The sequence below is a fragment of the Ambystoma mexicanum genome, chromosome 6q, assembly GCF_040938575.1.
Source record: "Ambystoma mexicanum isolate Mex_15411 chromosome 6q, UKY_AmexF1_1, whole genome shotgun sequence".
NCBI classification, from domain to species: Eukaryota; Metazoa; Chordata; class Amphibia; order Caudata; family Ambystomatidae; genus Ambystoma; species Ambystoma mexicanum.
Genome location: NC_090937.1, coordinates 1,638,883,920 through 1,638,901,379, shown reverse-complemented (window position 1 = coordinate 1,638,901,379; position 17,460 = coordinate 1,638,883,920). Strand labels below are relative to the sequence as shown.

Here is a 17,460-nt window from a genome sequence, read left to right as displayed (position 1 = left end):
CAGTAAAGTACATGGACTCAATAAGATTTTCCAACATTTCCATTTGCATTTTGTTATGCTAATGGGAATATTGTGGCGTTTATTTCCCTCCCCCCCTCCCTCACCTTTTCCAGGTACTGGAACGGTGGCAGCCCACCAAGTTATAAGCCCAAGTGAAGCGAGGGTGGATAACGAGGTCTCCGGACCATTACTCCCACCCCCCATTCCAGCCCCTGCAATGGGGACGAAGGCCATTAGCACTCTAGGTTCCCAAAAACCTTTCCAAGGTGGCCACATTGGAAAGGGAAGGCAGGGTTCCGTACAGGGCCCCTCTTTGCTTTCCATGGCAGCCTGCAGAAGGCGAAAAGAGAACCCTATGACCACATCAATTTTTTTGTTTTTTTTGTAACTACATTATGACACTTGTCAAAAAATAAAACACCGGCACATTTGCAAAACCATGCTTTCAGGTCCTTGCCAATGTTCCTTACTTACATTGAACTAGAGGGTAACTACATCAGAGACAGTGAGAAGATAGCAAGAGTGTACAGTAAAATAGAATCATGGATGCAGCAGAATTGGATGCGTCTCAATGACTCCAAAACAGAACTCTTGATTTTTGGAACTAATAAAAAGCCAAGCTAGGAGACGAGTATGACTTTATCCATACATGAAGCAAACATCCATCTAATCAAGGTAAGACCCTAGGAAGGATGGTCAATGACTCGGTCAGCTCAGAGGGGCAAGTTCACGGCATGATGAGGGCCATTCGACCTTACCTGAATGAGGCTAACATAGCCACAGTCGCTAGGGCAATGGTTTTAACCAGATTGGACTATGGTAATGCCTTATTGTTAGGAGCCACCAAAAAAGATATGGCAAGATGCCAAGTTATTGAAAACGACGCAGTGCGGATTGTGAAGGGACTTAGAGTACCATGTGACCACGGCAAGAAGAGCTCTGCATTGGCTCAAGGAGGAGGAGAGGGTGAACTTTAAAGCTATAACCATAGTTCACAGGTGCTTGTTCGGTCACTCCCCAATACCTAAAGAACCAATTTGTGTCTTACACTCCTCGGACATCTACACTCAGCAGGTAAAGGCTTCTCAGAGTGCCAAAACAGAATTTAAAGGAAGGCCTGGGACTATCTTTTGTCCTATTGCCGGCTCAACAGTGGAATAGTCTCCACATTAAGCTGAGACTAGAAGAAAATATTCTTTGCTTTAGGAAAGGTTTGAAGACCCACCTCTTTAGGTGAATTTGCAGAAATGGGAAATCAGTTTTGTTCAAGCCAGCATAGGATTGGTGATAGCCATTAGTTTTTAGTTTGTATTGTTTTATGTCAAGCGCACTGATGCCTTCGGGCTTCTGCGCTATATAAGATTATACATACATACACAAGTTTGCTGGAAATCCACCCACGTTCAATTTTTTTCAAGTGTCAAATGTATGCACATACAATAGTCGTATAACTTAGCCCACACTTGACAAAACCCATTCTGACTTTATGAAAACTTTATCTAGATCTATAATCTTTTTGCAAACCTTGTAGATTTGTCAAATGCACCTCATTCATAAGCCTTTATTTTGGGACACCCCTCTAATTTTGCCCCCTCTTGACAGAATCCCACCAGACTTTGCAAACTCATTCGGAATTGGGTCAGGAATAAAATTGCAAAATTTCATGCAGTTTCATTAAAGGTGTAATGCGCTCAACATTATTGTCCCAAGCGTTTGGGAATGTGTATTTAAGTGTACGTTGATCGATCGTAAAAACGTTTCCCATGCACCTTACTGAGGTTTTTCTCACTTTTACATATGCGAAGCAGGGCGCGGCCATTTAGTGCTAATCTTATCCATTGCTGCATCACCCTAAGCTCAAGTGCATCTTTGACACTAAATCATAGACCCCAGCCCTGAAGCTGAAACACCATTCTTAGCGATATTTTCTGCCTATATCCGTGATGCTACTGTGCAGCGTAGCCAAAACGCAGCCAATCGTCACCTACGTCCAGAACCCGGAATATCAAGACACATCCTTTCACAGTACAGCGCGTCCCCATTCTGAATACAAAACACGATCTTTAAAGGAAACTGCAATACTCTGCAATTTAGAATGTGCTTTTATTTCACAATAAACAAAGCTGTAATGATAACTATCCTTGTACTTATCCGTAATATGCCAATTACTGCTACCATGACTGCACTCTGTAACTAAGCTCATGCAAGTAACAGTGCCTCAATGACCCTGGACTGCAGGTGCGCTATATAAATTTAAATAAATGTGTGATCACTCTATTACTAACTTTATTAATCGTTTCCTCGTTTCGCATAGTGTGCAGCCCAAGCACAAAGAATTGCTCACTCACCCACCCAAGGCCATCTCCCCTCACCTCCCGCCATGGCCCGCCAGGACTAGTTGGTGCACGAGCGGCACAGCCTCACCACCCCTCATCCTGCTGGACCCGCTTCAAGTATTCACCTCCCCCATGTCCAAGACCGCCATGTTAGACCAAATGAATTATTTACAACCTGGTCCTAAAGCCCACCGCCTCAAGGGGCCAGAGGTACACCCTCGCTGATCCAGTAGTACTGAGGTTCACCCCAAGTTAATGGGCCTCGGAGAGCAGATATTCAGCCCTGTACTAACACATCATAAAGTAATTCTTCACTACATCTAACGAGACCAGAGTGACTGTGCAGCTCACCCCATGCTCTGAGACCAGACACGACACCCGGTCAACAGGTCAGAAGTAACAGTGCCCTGATGTATTGGTGAAGCTTCACACTATATGCATTTCCCCTGTGTCCTATTATCCATTAGAGTAACACATTGCAGGATTTACAGGACAACTGGAATCATCTAAATGGATGAATGTGTGTGTGGCCACAAGGGCAGAATGTCAGGGCAATCATCCATCAACGACACTGACCGCGCCTGGCCTGCCAGCCCCACCACGATATGCCCAGCTGACCCATCTGCCCCACGTTGGCACCACGCAGATGTCCACCAATAATGGAGCAGCTTGTCACTACTGCACCTATAGTTAGTCGACGCTACCCAATCCCCAAGACTATGTGCCCCTTATAGTATGTAGGTTTCATGACGAAGTTTTGTAATAAATAAGACTGTCTTTGCTATTGTCAGACGGAGCGTTCTCGGAGCTTGCAGAGTCCTTTGCATGCCCTATTTGATTAGATAAAGAACTTTTTACATTTACCCGCACTTGGTCTTGGCCTCATTCCCTCTCAGGGGGTGTCTATTATTGCCTCACATTGCGGGGAGGGTAATGCCTTTTAGGGACGCTTGCTTTCAAGTAGTACAACCCAGTGTCAGGGTTGGTTTTCTCCCCGGCACCCCATTACTTTTCCAATAAATTATTTAACTCTTCGAATCCAAAGAGGAGTGCACTGAGGCAACTAGTGTATAAAATAATGCATGCTCTACAAATAGTGTTACTGTACACCCCATTGTTATACTTGAAGATTTTCAATTGCGAATGCAGCAGTCGCTAGAGATTGTTCACAAGGGTAATGTCCTAACACCTCCTTCCAATAAACAAAGTTGACAAGCTAACCCTACCTCCTATAACACCTATCCACTGTGCCTCTTCCTCTGAGACTCCCCTTCTCTACTTCCTTACCTCATCAACTGAACATTGCACTCGAATGTCTGTTTGCAACAAAACCTCCTTTATTACAGACTACTTTCACTCCCGCTCTTCTCCCCTAGACCTTCTTGCTATCACTGCAACCTGGGTTTATCCAATTGACCCTGCCACTCTGACAGCTGTGCACGACTCCAAATTATCCTTTGTTCACTCTCCTCGACTGACTGGCAGATGTGAAGGCATCGGACATCTATTCTCTTCCTACCTAGCTCTCCAATGCCATGTCCTGTCCCAACTCTTTGGAATTCACCATCTCTACTATTGCTCTGCCTCACTCAGTTGTCACCATCTCCTATATCGCTCTCCTGGTCCCACTGGACCATTCTTTGTTTATCTTGGGCAACTGCTTGATTCTCCTCCACTAAACATAATCTCATTCCCTTAGGTGACTTTCACCTTGCCTCTCCAACCACTTCGGTCTCATCCACTAATACTACTGTCACTCCATCCATATCTGATTCCCTCAATTGTTATACGACATCTCCTTTCTATCCTCTGACCTTTCATCTTGCTTAACCTATTACTAAAATGAAACGTAAGGATTCTGCCATGCCCCCACTTTTCTCCAACCTACAGTTCTCACTCTCCTCCTTCACACCCGATGCCTCTTCCACCAATACTGCCTTCTCCAGCTTCCAATCCCTACTATGACTTTCTCATCTCATTTCCCTCTGCTTACTTTCACCCTTAACTCTCGGCATCCTCCACTATGGGTCACCCCATTAATATGCTAGCTCCACAGAGAGATGGGTCAGCTACTGCGTAAATGGCAACATACCCACTCTCATGAGGACCTGCATCTCTACCTTTCTGCCCTGAACACTCTCAAGTCCACTCTTGATGGAACTGAAAGGGATTTCTCCCTAACACTCATTGCCTCACTCCAACCATCCTCTCTGGCTATAGGGCTCCCTAAACGCACTTCCTGTCTATGGCTATCAACTCCACTCACAGCTAATGACCTAGCTGAATACTTTGCTGCAAAGATTTCCAAAATTAGAGCCCCTCTCCTGTCCTTCCTCCTACATTTTACACTCCGCCTACACTACCGTCATTTTCTGCCTTCATCTCCCACTTGTGCTATCTCTATTGATGAAGGCGAATACCTTCTGCCCCATCAGACCCTCTTGGTCCTCAGCTAGTCAAGCCCATTGTCCCTATAGTGACCTCTGACCTCGCTGAATCTTCAACCTGTCCTTCTACTTTGCCTGCTTTCCCTCACTTCTCAAAACATCCACGGTCATCCATCTCTTAAAGGCAAGCAGCTCACCTGAACCTGTCGGCTAACTTTCACCCTGTGTCTCTCCTTCTGCACTACTCAACGGTCTTAATTTCTTAGCCATCCATAACCTTCAAGAGCCCCTACAAGCAGGTTTCTGCTCCTGTCACTCAGCGGAAACTGCTTTCGTGAATGTGCCAACTTCATTGCCTCTGCTAAGCACTTCTCCTTGACCCGTCTCCTGCCTTTGAAACTGTCAAACGATTTCCCTAGTCTGTTTTCTTGGGATACACGAGCGTGCCCTTGCCTGTATTGAATCCTACTTTGCACCTCACCAATTCTGTCTCCTGTAGCAACAACTCTCTCAACTCACTCCTCTATCTTTTGGTGTTCCACAAGGCTCTGTCTTGGGTCCACTACTCTTTACACTTTACACTTCTGCTCTTGGGGCACTAATCTCCTCCTTTGGGTTCTCGTACCAACTCTTCGCGGATGACACCCAAATCATTGTCTCTTTTCCTGAACTCTCCTCTGATCTCTCTATCAAAATTTCTAACCATCTCTGCCATTAAATATGTGATGGCTTTGCAGTCTCTGATGAACTCTACCAAAACAGAGGTAGTTTTCTCTGCCAAAAGCGCACTTTATCTCTTACTCTACCTTTTCAGTTCCCACCTGACATTCTCCCCTGCTCTTATTCAGCTAGAAACCTCTGGGTCCTATATGACCCTTACCTCCTAAATGTTAAGAAAATCGGGCACAGTCTTCCTTTCAACACCGCTAAGCATCTCTTAACCACTCTTCACGTCACTAAAATGGACTACTGTGCCAGCATCCTCTTTGGTCTCCCCAACTATGCTTTCTGTTCTCTCTACAAGTTCATGAACTTCACTACCAGGGCACTTTTGAACTACCTCACTTCACACCCCTACTTCCTCATACTGTAACCAGGCTGGATGGTTGATGATTCAAAACCAGGCCAGATTAAGCAGTATATTCCTGGTTCGCAAATCTATCCACGGTAAACCATCAATTCAACTCTACAAGCCTTCTCGTAATCTCTGCCCCCTCAACTACCCTTGTGGCACCTTGGCCTCCCTGGGCATCCTCTCACTTCCGCTCTTTCTCTCTTCTTGCTCCACTTGCATGGTATTCTCTTCCCCCGGACATCTGAGAAACTGTCCACACGGATTTGTTCAAAACCAAACTCACCTCAGAGTTACCTTCTTAACCTACCTCTCATCTGCCTGCTAGCTAACCTTTTTCCCCTCGCCTCTAACCTGCCACTGTCCCAACTACCTCTGCCTCCATTCTCTAGCACTTAACCCATCATGGTCTCATCCCGAGCACAGCTGGCCATACCACCTACCTGCTCTTAAATGTCCAGTCTTAGTTGTCCTTACAATATTTATATCCACTTATTGTCCCCGGTGACTGTTCCATTTACTCCCCTCCACAACCTGGTCAGAATGTCCCTCCTACTCCCCCCCCCCATTGTAAGAAGCTCTCTGCTTCCAGTAAAATCTGATTTATATATTTTACATCTTTTTGTGATCAAAAGAGCATTGTGCATTTATATAAATACAACTCTGGCTTTCACAGTTAAAGGGCTTTTTGAACACATGGCGCCATTGCACAACCGTGCTTCCACTAATTCTGATATTTCCTTGGTACCATAAATCGCCAGCACTGGAAATTGCTGGTTACCACAAGTCTGCTGACCACTGCCTACCAGACGGCCCTACCCATGGAGACCCGTTGCCTCCACCACTTTATCGCCCTAATCTGTTAGTTCTGTGTGGCTATTTTCCTGCTTCGCTCTGCTGCCACGATTCTTTTGCCCTGTTGTGATCTTCCTCCAGTCCACTGTCTGGTTTCCTTGGGGCATAATATACCATTTTTGGGAAAGGTACTGGGGTTGTAAGAACACTACAGTGGTGAATGATGCTGTTTAAAAGATTTAGAACATATCCTGAACCTTGTGCAGCAATATAGGATTGGCCTTATATATTGTGTACGGATGGAGGGCTGTGGGCCATAGGGGGATGGGTGGTTGGGCAGGTTCGAGCAGTGGACTCGGGAAGAGGACCTGATGCTTGAGGGCAGATTTGAATGCTATGTTACGTTTCATTATGTGCATATAGCGCAATGACACTGCCTAGACAGTTTTCTGTAATTCAAGGTTGAAATTGTGGTGGTGGTCTCTTTATGCGTGGGACATGGACTATCAATGCCAGAGAGCAAATCAGGTAAAATGGCAGAAGCAAGAGTCAGAACGGTGTGGGTGGGGATGGACTGAATGAATCTAGTATATAGGAGGGTGAGCTAGCAGATAAGGGGGCAAATGGGATCAGTAAGGCATAGAGAGCCAGATGGCATAGAAGTGGTGGACGGAGATGGGGCGGAATCGGGAGAAGTATATTTTTGAGTTGCAAGGTTCCAAACTTAGTTTACGGGTGAAGAATAGAGCGTAGGGTGCAGGAGGATCTTCTGTGGTGGAGGTGAACGTTTTGGCAGAGTGGTAGATGGTGGTGGGGTGGTCTTCCTAATGTTGGATCTGTGTTGGGGGAGGTTATAAATTGATGGAGTTTGTTGTGAACCAACGGGCTGCAGATGGGAGCGAGGGGGTGGTCAAGTGGAAGGAGGGGATTGGTTCTAGTGTAGTCTAACTCTGCCTCAGATAAGGTGAGAATGAGCCTCGGAGTGACATACTGGGGCACATGGCAGATCATTCAAAAGACGTGTCGCTGACTCGGAGGTAGGAAGAGAATCCCAAGAAGATATCAGTCCCTTTGGTGAAAAGGTGGTAGGCCAAGGTGGTGGTAGGCTTTCCAAGACATGTGGGGTAGACGATTAGCTGAAGAAACGCCAGCTGCAGTGAGCCCATTGCGAATCTGAGGTCTATATGCTCAAGCGCTGGTGAACTCCTGTATGGATTTATCTTGAGCAAAAGGTATATTTTGGAGGAAGAATGATTGAATATAAATTCCACGTTTTGTCATTTTTCACAAATTAAACTACATTTTCAATGAGACTTCTTACCACGCTAATCAATGATAGGGGAGATGGCACTGTATTCACCTGAGATCAGAAAATAGCATGACATGAGCAGATCCTTTTATCCCACTGCAGACCAAAGCCCATATGTTAAACTACAAATATTTTCTTAAACAGATTCGGGAATTTTCCAGGATTGTGTTTGCCTCCTCATTTATAAGAGAAACTCACTCATAATGTGCAAACCTGTCCAAAAATGTGAATCTTGATAATGCGAGCAGATATCCATGATGCTATCACACTAATTGAAAGCTCTTCTTGGACCAGAAATATAGAATGAGGGAACACTGCCCTAGAAGGACACAGAGCCAGACAGGTTTGAGAGTTCATACTGGCCTTTGTTTCAAAAAGGCCCGTCAAACAAATTGATTGGAACTCCTTGTTTTTCTTTTTTTCCAGATCCTTGTGACGGGCAGTCGATGCACCATTCCATTCGTCCAGGTACGTCTTGTTACTTAAAATTTCCAATTAATTTATTGCATTGACCTGTTCAGTTACCCCAGACCTCCCCTGGATCTGATAATAACCAAGTAAAGACTAGTTATTTTACTTTCTTATGAATATTTCATTTACAGAGATTCACTGTGTTGCCAGATGGGCCCGAATACAGGTGATATCATTGTGCGGCAATAAGGTCTGTCATATAAAGGCTTACAGGGTTCTGTGTCCTCTCTGGCGTAACCCCTAGGCCATCACGTCACCCCTGACGCCACCTGACTCAATAGACGTTGCCCACCCATCTCCTCCCTGCCATCCTATACACCTGTACTTCTCCTCTGAGCCCCTCTGTATATGCGCTCATTTAATCATCTGTACTGTTGTAAAGTGCTCCGTTGCTTCTTGTAGCGAGGTCTGCGCTCAATAAATAACATAGTAGCAATGTGTTTTAATCAACACTTACTCATCAACTTTCATTTGAATGTCTGTCGGACGGACACATGTTTAAAGCAGGGGCCCGCCATCCACCCACCCTCCGGCCCTACCCTCCTACCCCTCTGCACATTAATATGCAAATACGTAGGACTATGCTGGCCATGCGAGCAACAGGAGTCTCGTTAAATGTCACCGAGGTAAGTGTAGTTGGAAAGATCACAGATTACCCCACTTTGGAATACACACATTTTAGAGGGCTCGGATCTTGCTGATAAACGATCTGCAATACACTGACACTTTTGGAGGTTTCAGGATCTAACAAAGTCTTCCTTTCTAAGATGGAGAAAGTAAGACGGCACATCTATGCATCTAAAACTGCAACTGTCGTCTCCTCACTAAAACATAAAGCTTGTCCGTCTTTAGCCCCCCCTCTCTACCAAGGATATTGCTAACATTCTAGCTTCATTAAAACCTACCTCACACAAGGACCACGCTATCCACCATCATTAGCCTTCAAGTCATAAGCAAAATCATTGACCAAAGGGTGGCTCACATACTAAATGACTGGATCGACCAAAGGGTGGCTCGCATGCTAAATGACTGGATCGACCAAAGGGTGGCTCGCATGCTAAATGACTGGATCGACCAAAGGGTGGCTCGCATACTAAATGACTGGATCGACCAAAGGGGGGCTCACATACTAAATGACTGGATCGACCAAGGGGTGGCTCACATACTAAATGACTGGATCGACCAAAGGGTGGCTCACATACTAAATGACTGGAAATGACTGGATCGACCAAAGGGTGGCTCACATGCTAAATGACTGGATCGACCAAAGGGTGGCTCACATACTAAATGACTGGATCGACCAAAGGGTGGCTCACATGCTAAATGACTGGATCGACCAAAGGGTGGCTCACATACTAAATGACTGGATCGACCAAAGGGTGGCTCACATACTAAATGACTGGAAATGACTGGATCGACCAAAGGGTGGCTCACATGCTAAATGACTGGATCGACCAAAGGGTGGCTCACATACTAAATGACTGGATCGACCAAAGGGTGGCTCACATGCTAAATGACTGGATCGACCAAAGGGTGGCTCACATACTAAATGACTGGATCGACCAAAGGGTGGCTCACATAGTAAATGACTGGATCGACCAAAGGGTGGCTCACATAGTAAATGACTGGATCGACCAAAGGGTGGCTCACATAGTAAATGACTGGATCGACCAAAGGGTGGCTCACATAGTAAATGACTGGATCGACCAAAGGGTGGCTCACATACTAAATGACTGGATCGACCAAAGGGTGGCTCACATACTAAATGACTGGAAATGACTGGATCGACCAAAGGGTGGCTCACATAGTAAATGACTGGATCGACCAAAGGGTGGCTCACATAGTAAATGACTGGATCGACCAAAGGGTGGCTCACATAGTAAATGACTGGATCGACCAAAGGGTGGCTCACATACTAAATGACTGGATCGACCAAAGGGTGGCTCACATACTAAATGACTGGATCGACCAAAGGGTGGCTCACATAGTAAATGACTGGATCGACCAAAGGGTGGCTCACATAGTAAATGACTGGATCGACCAAAGGGTGGCTCACATACTAAATGACTGGATCGACCAAAGGGTGGCTCACATACTAAATGACTGGAAATGACTGGATCGACCAAAGGGTGGCTCACATAGTAAATGACTGGATCGACCAAAGGGTGGCTCACATAGTAAATGACTGGATCGACCAAAGGGTGGCTCACATAGTAAATGACTGGATCGACCAAAGGGTGGCCCACATACTAAATGACTGGATCGACCAAAGGGTGGCTCACATACTAAATGACTGGAAATGACTGGATCGACCAAAGGGTGGCTCACATAGTAAATGACTGGATCGACCAAAGGGTGGCTCACATACTAAATGACCGGATTGACCAAAGGGTGGCTCACATACTAAATGACTGGATCGACCAAAGGGTGGCTCACATGCTAAATGACTGGATTGACCAAAGGGTGGCTCACATACTAAATGACTGGATCGACCAAAGGGTGGCTCACATACTAAATGACTGGAAATGACTGGATCGACCAAAGGGTGGCTCACATAGTAAATGACTGGATCGACCAAAGGGTGGCTCACATGCTAAATGACTGGATCGACCAAAGGGTGGCTCACATGCTAAATGACTGGATTGACCAAAGGGTGGCTCACATAGTAAATGACTGGATCGACCAAAGGGTGGCTCACATACTAAATGACTGGATCGACCAAAGGGTGGCTCACATAGTAAATGACTGGATCGACCAAAGGGTGGCTCACATGGTAAATGACTGAATCGACCAAAGGGTGGCTCACATACTAAATGACTGGATCGACCAAAGGGTGGCTCACATAGTAAATGACTGGATCGACCAAGAATCTTTATTCTAGGATTACTTATCTGAACTCGCCTTCCCAAACTTGCTGTTGGTGGTCAGTTTGCCAAGGGGTTCGGGACCTCAACAAGCCATGTGATGTTGGGGACCATGGGTGGCATGGGGGAAGAAAGATGCCCATACACCATGCCATGTGCGGGAGATCAGCCCTAGTCACATTAGAAACTGCTGGCCCTTTAACGGAATCGAGGTGCAGTGGTCCACCTGAGCCAGCAGTTACTCCCACTGTCACAGAAATCACATACAAATCTACAGACAAAAGGAGCACAAACTAAAATAAGACAGGAAATTTGAGAGCCGGTCAGCCAATCATCTCACAAGATCTCCACTCTCATACACTTCCACTCAAATTCAGGGCATCCACGCCAAGTCTGGACCAGGGTGTGGTCAGAAGAGTGGACCACCGGGCAGAGGACCACCGGGGAGAGGGACTGGCCAACCACAAGTCGCATTAGAACTGTAACCATACCCAGAGGTGGGCATTGTCAGCCAGTTCGTCTACTAGCTGCCTTAGGATACGCACCTGAGAGAGGCTAGAAAGTATGGCCAAAGTCTTGAAAGGAAGAATTTGTGGCAGGAGCCTGCAGCAGTCTTGGGAAGGAGCTTATTTGGAGCTGGCGACGAGTGCAGAAGGCAGTGCAGCAGGAGAATTAGGTGGCTGGGTACAGGAGAAGCCAGGAGGAAGCAGGAGGATGTAGAACAGACTCAATAGAACAGAGACTAGACACTAGGGACTGGGGGTTAGGTAGATTCAGTTCATCGGGTCTAAAAATAGACTTCAGTTTGGAAAGGGGGAAAACCAGAAACTGTAATGATAAAAGGTATAATCGCATACTAGTGGGGTTCATTAACAACATGACTACCCTTGAAGGTCTTCTGCATGAGCTTCTCATAAGACACTGGCTGGGCCTGCAAGTTGATGCTCCTTGACAGCATCAAACCAGCACTGTGAGCAGCTACAACCATGATTTAAGGCATTTTCCTCATCGGAACACCAGCTCCCTTCTTTGCCCTCGCTGGCAGCCCATTCTGGGGTCCTCTTCCTGCTTCCTGCTCCTCCATGTGAGGCTAAGTACCTTGGTGTAATCTTCCACTGTCGCCTTCTCTTCTCACATCTCTCTAAGAAGTCCCATCGGCTGCACCTCCTCTGAGGTATTCTTCCTTTCCTTGCTTTCTCCAGCAGCTCACTGTCTCCAGAGCTCGTGTCTCTCGAGGCTGGACTACTGCAACAGCCTCTTTCTAAATCTTCCTGCCTCTACTCTCCATCCTCTGCAACTTATCCAGAACAGGCCTGTGAGACTTGTCCTTGTCTCAAGCCCAGGAATCATATCTCGCCAGCCCTTAAATCTGTTAATTGGCTCCCCGTGGCGGCAAGGATCAAGTCCAAGGCCCTCTGCATTGTCCACAAGGCTTTCTGTGGCCTGGCACTGCACTGTCTACAACTCTTTCTAAGTATCTTCTTTCTTGAGCTCTCTGATCATCCTCCTCCTAATCTGAGGGACAGTCGCTTTTCCAAGCAGTGAGTTGGGGGCAGATCTTTCTTCAGCTGGGGCCTCCCTCTGGAGCAGCCTCCTGCCGCACAAACTTGATCAGAACCATCTCCGATTCCAGAAGCAACTCAAGACCTTCTTCACTTCCACTTTCTCTCTGCCTCTTCCCTGATGACACGTCTGCTCCACTCACTAGTCACCCCCTGAACTGGGCCCAGGTCCCTACCTGTAGAAGGGTGCTAAGCTGATGGCTCTTTACTTGAAAAGCCAAAAAGTCAGTTAGAGGATCCTAGGATGCAAGAAGCTAGATGAAAAGAGACGATGCGCCCCACAAGTTAGGAGGGGCCTCAAGCCCTCATGAATGTGCACTAAGAACTTTCTAGATCATCTGAGGTACTGTGTATCATACTCCACCTCACAGTCGTGCTGTGAAGCTGAACATGTCGAGCACCAAGAAATTGTAAAGGACGAAAGCAAAATTCAGGGAAAAGGTGGTACAACCATCTAGTGCAGCGAGACGCTTAAGAATGTCTAATCTGTTGTTTTACTGGAGCTGGTGCCTCCTGGCACCCATACAGTTGGTCATTGAGCCATTAAAAACCCTGTGAATTAGGCACCACATACGTCTGCACGCTTCCGAACGGAATACAACACCTAGTGTTAACGGTTGAATAGTCATGATATCCCATAGCCGAGGATGTTTTCACCCTCACAGTGAGAGTGGTAATCCCTAGTGAAAGCTGTACATGGGCTTCCCAAGATGATCAAGACTAAGGATCCACCATTTCAAGGGCGGATTTCAGAGTTGCCTCAAATTATGAATTTGGCACCAGAAAATCCCCCCTCCCCCTTGATGGCTGCATTCGCCATGTAGGACGCTTCATGTGAATGTTTAAGAAGGCATTAGAGATTGACCCGCAGCAGAATATATTTGTGCAAAAGAACTATGGTCACAGTAATCCAGGCACATTCCCCAACTACCCTAAATATTCCCTGGTTTAAGAAAATCCAGGGACTGGTGAAGGGAGATGACATGGAACCACTCGCTGAAAATGAACACCTTGGCAATGAGACTTTGCTAATGCAAAGCCCACCCTGTCCAATTACGTGCCCCACTGAAGAGTCGTGGGGGAGGGTGCGCGGGGCTCCTCCTGGGGTGACTACAGAAGCCTTCAAAATTATACTGAGTTTGACAGTGCCCCTTAGGGGCTGCAGGACTATGACACAAGAAGTGCCCTCACTCTTGTAAAGACTCATACTTTTGGGAGGATCAAGTACAGACGGGAATGGGTACCACTTAGCAGCTCAGCACACAATCTCACTGGGCATCTGGGCATGGGTGCACAGACACTAAGGGCAGCCTGCACACGGGTGGTATCTTTCTCTCTGCAGCGTTGACGTCAACGTTTATCATTGTGAGTGTTCTGTGCTGCACGTGTTACTGAATGCCTTGCATGTGTCTTACAAACACTGAGCTGCCCACTAAAGGACACCTGCTACCTGACACAGCAGCCCTATGAAGAGAGCATGACCTGTTGCTGTGCTACTAGTGAACAAAAGTATGTGGGGACCAGAGTAAAGGTTGGGTGGGCGGGGCGGAGCTCAGTATATTGTTCCCTGCCACATGCCCACCTGTAATCACTGTATCCTAAATGCGCCCTCAGTTTAGAACTGATCAGCAGCCACTTGCAATCTTCCTTTCTGCGGCCCTGCTGCAGCTCGACTGTGCTCAGCAATTGCACAACATGCATGCAGGAGGCATGTCCTATGAATCCTACACGGGGGTCTTGTTTCAACATCACTCTCTAGAGATCCCCCCAAGCCTCCAAGTAGGGTTAATGATTTTACCAAAATTGAAATTTTACAGCATATGACCCCTTCGTATCCCAGTGCAGGTGGTGCCCTGGCTGCCTAGATTTTCCTTATTTTAGAAAAAAACCTCTTCAGAGAACTTATGTCGCTGGTAACTTTGCCATTTCCACGCAGACATCCAAGGTTCGTTCAGAGAAGATCTGCAAAAAGCAACAGGGAGCCAAAACCTAGTGCAAATACACATCCCATTTGCTTGCGTAGTGCATTCTTTTACTGCCCAGAAAATCGTGCGCAATTCAAATGCGCCAAAGCCTCAGCAGAGCTCTCCTCCTAAGAGTTGTAATTTGGAGATATTGCTTGCATCTGACTTGACATCACCTTTTAAATGCAAATGCAGAGTAGCATCAAGAAAGAGTGCCTTGTGCATGTCCCTTAAATCGCAGTGCAAAGGGGATCGGACCCTTTAAACGAGGCTCGTTTGAGAGAGCATGCTATGTGGAACTTGTGCTAACCTTTACAAATATTTTGGTATGAATTAACTCAGCCTCACCCTCTGCTCCCTTCTCACCCATCCCATTCACCAATGAAGTCCCCACCAGACCTCCAGGCAACAAGAGTGATTCATTATCACTGAATGTGGTACTGACACAGGTCTCCTAAAATCCACATGGGTCCTGCTACTTTCTCCTAGGATGCTGGTGCACGTGACTTGTGGTGGACCCTATCTATGCACAACCCTTAAAGAGCAAGAATGTACTTAAAGTGCATACATTATTGCCTAACTTTACTAGAGTGAATGTTACATATACATCTGTGCTTGACGTTGCTTCATTAAAAATATTGCACTGTATTCTTGTCTTATCTCCGGAGGACCAACGTTGACCGTAGGACCTCGACTATGGCCAGATCAACCCTGGAAATGAATTGATCTACTGTGTGCCCACTTACAATTTATAACACTGGCTCAGTTTCTGCTGTCTAGAACCAAATCTTCGGTTCCAAATGTAGGTGATTAAAAAGAATGTGTTTTCCGCGGGTAGCTATTGAGGATGTTTCACTTTCTGCCTAGGCCTTTGGAGGCTACAGCTGTGTTCTTTCTGGGCATTGCAACATCCCACCATGGCCAGCACATTTCCTAGCAACGCCAAAGTCCCACCTATATTGCTGAATGTGAAAACTGGCCTGGAATAACATGTATATGAAAATGTTTCTATTTCACAAAGGTATTGACATTTAGAGGAACAGTATACCCTGTGTAGTAATGTTTCTTTGTTTTAAATCGAACAGATTGTAAAACCACAACTGCAACACAATTTCTAAAACAAAGTATTCACATTGAGAAGGAGAAGAGCAAGCCATCGGTTCACAAACTTCAGCTGCAAAGAAAGGCGTTTGGCAGAGATGGATATCGTCAGATGTGCACTTTTTGCACAAGGAAAAGAACGTATAATGACAAAGTGATCATGCTACTCGGAGCAACGGGGTCCGGAAAAACTACGCTAATCAATGGAATGGTTAACTATATCTTAGGAGTTCAGTGGGAGGATGAATTCCGTTTCAAACTTATTGATGAAGATACCAGTCGATCGCAAGCAGAGAGTCAAACGTCGTCAATCACTTCGTATCACCTCATCCATCAAGAAGGCTTTCAGATACCGTACAGCCTCACCCTGATAGACACTCCAGGATTTGGGGATACGAAGGGTATAGACCGAGACAGGTTTCTCATTGAGCAAATCAGAGAGTTCTTTTCCACGCCAGACTGTGTGGATCATATCGATGCAGTGTGCTTCGTAGCACAGTCATCACTCGCTCGTCTCACCCACTCGCAGAGATATATATTCGATATTCGATTCTATACTTTCTATTTTTGGTAAAGATATTGCAGACAACATTCTCCTACTGGTCACCTTTGCAGATGGTCAGAAGCCCCCCGTGTTGGAAGCAATCCGAGTCGCAGAGATGCTGTGTCCTATGGACAACGGTACCCCTGTTCATTTTAACTTTAACAACTCGGCCCTGTTTGCTTATAATGGTGTTGATGGTGCTATGGCTATGGCAGAAGAGGATGGTAACTTTTACAAGATGTTCTGGAAAATGGGTGTAAAAAGCCTGAACAACTTTTTCATGGCATTGAGCAAGCTGGAAACAAAAAGTTTGCGCTTAACCATGGAAGTTCTAGAAGAGCGCAAGCCCCAGATCAGAGCTGGCCTGACCAAGCAAGAGGAGATCAGGAAAACCAAGGCAGTCTTGGAGCAGAACAGGGACAAGATGAAAGCAAATGAGAACTTCGAAAATGAAGTGCCGATAACTGTATCAAAAAAAGTAAAAGTATTTGGTTTTATAACCAACTGTCAGAAGTGTCATCACACCTGCCACTACCCATGTAGAATTCCTGATGATAGGGAGAAGCACAACTGTTCGGCAATGGGTAGAAATGGGAGATGCCGCATTTGTCCAGTCCATTGCATATGGCATGTTCACTTCAATCAGAAATAGAAATGGATTTATGAAACAGAGTTTGAAAGGGGAACCTACCATGCGCTAAGAGACAACTACAGGGAAGCCCACGGAGAGGTCATGACAGCTGAATGGATCTTCCAGCAGCTAAATGCGGAACTGGCTGGCGTAGAGGAGAAAGTTGTTAATCTCATAGAAGAGTTGTCCACGTGTATATAGAGACTGGAATATAGAGAATAAAGAGACTGGAAGAAATCGCCCTCAAACCAAACCCACTCTCAACGCCGGAGTACATCGACCTACTGATTATCTCCGAAAAGGAGGAGGCCAAGCCTGGCTACATGGAGCGCATTCAGTCATTGCTGTCCATGAAGGAGCGCGCCGTGCTGATATCCAACGTGTCCAGCAGGAATGACCTGCTGACCAATGCACAGGTGCTACC

At 46.2% G+C, this 17,460-nt stretch overlaps 1 pseudogene; it reads left to right on the top strand.

Moving 5' to 3' along the window:
* LOC138515402 (uncharacterized) overlaps nucleotides 1-17,237 on the top strand; it is a 58,146-nt pseudogene extending 40,909 nt beyond the window's left edge.
* Nucleotides 17,238-17,460: the final 223 nt, after the last annotated feature.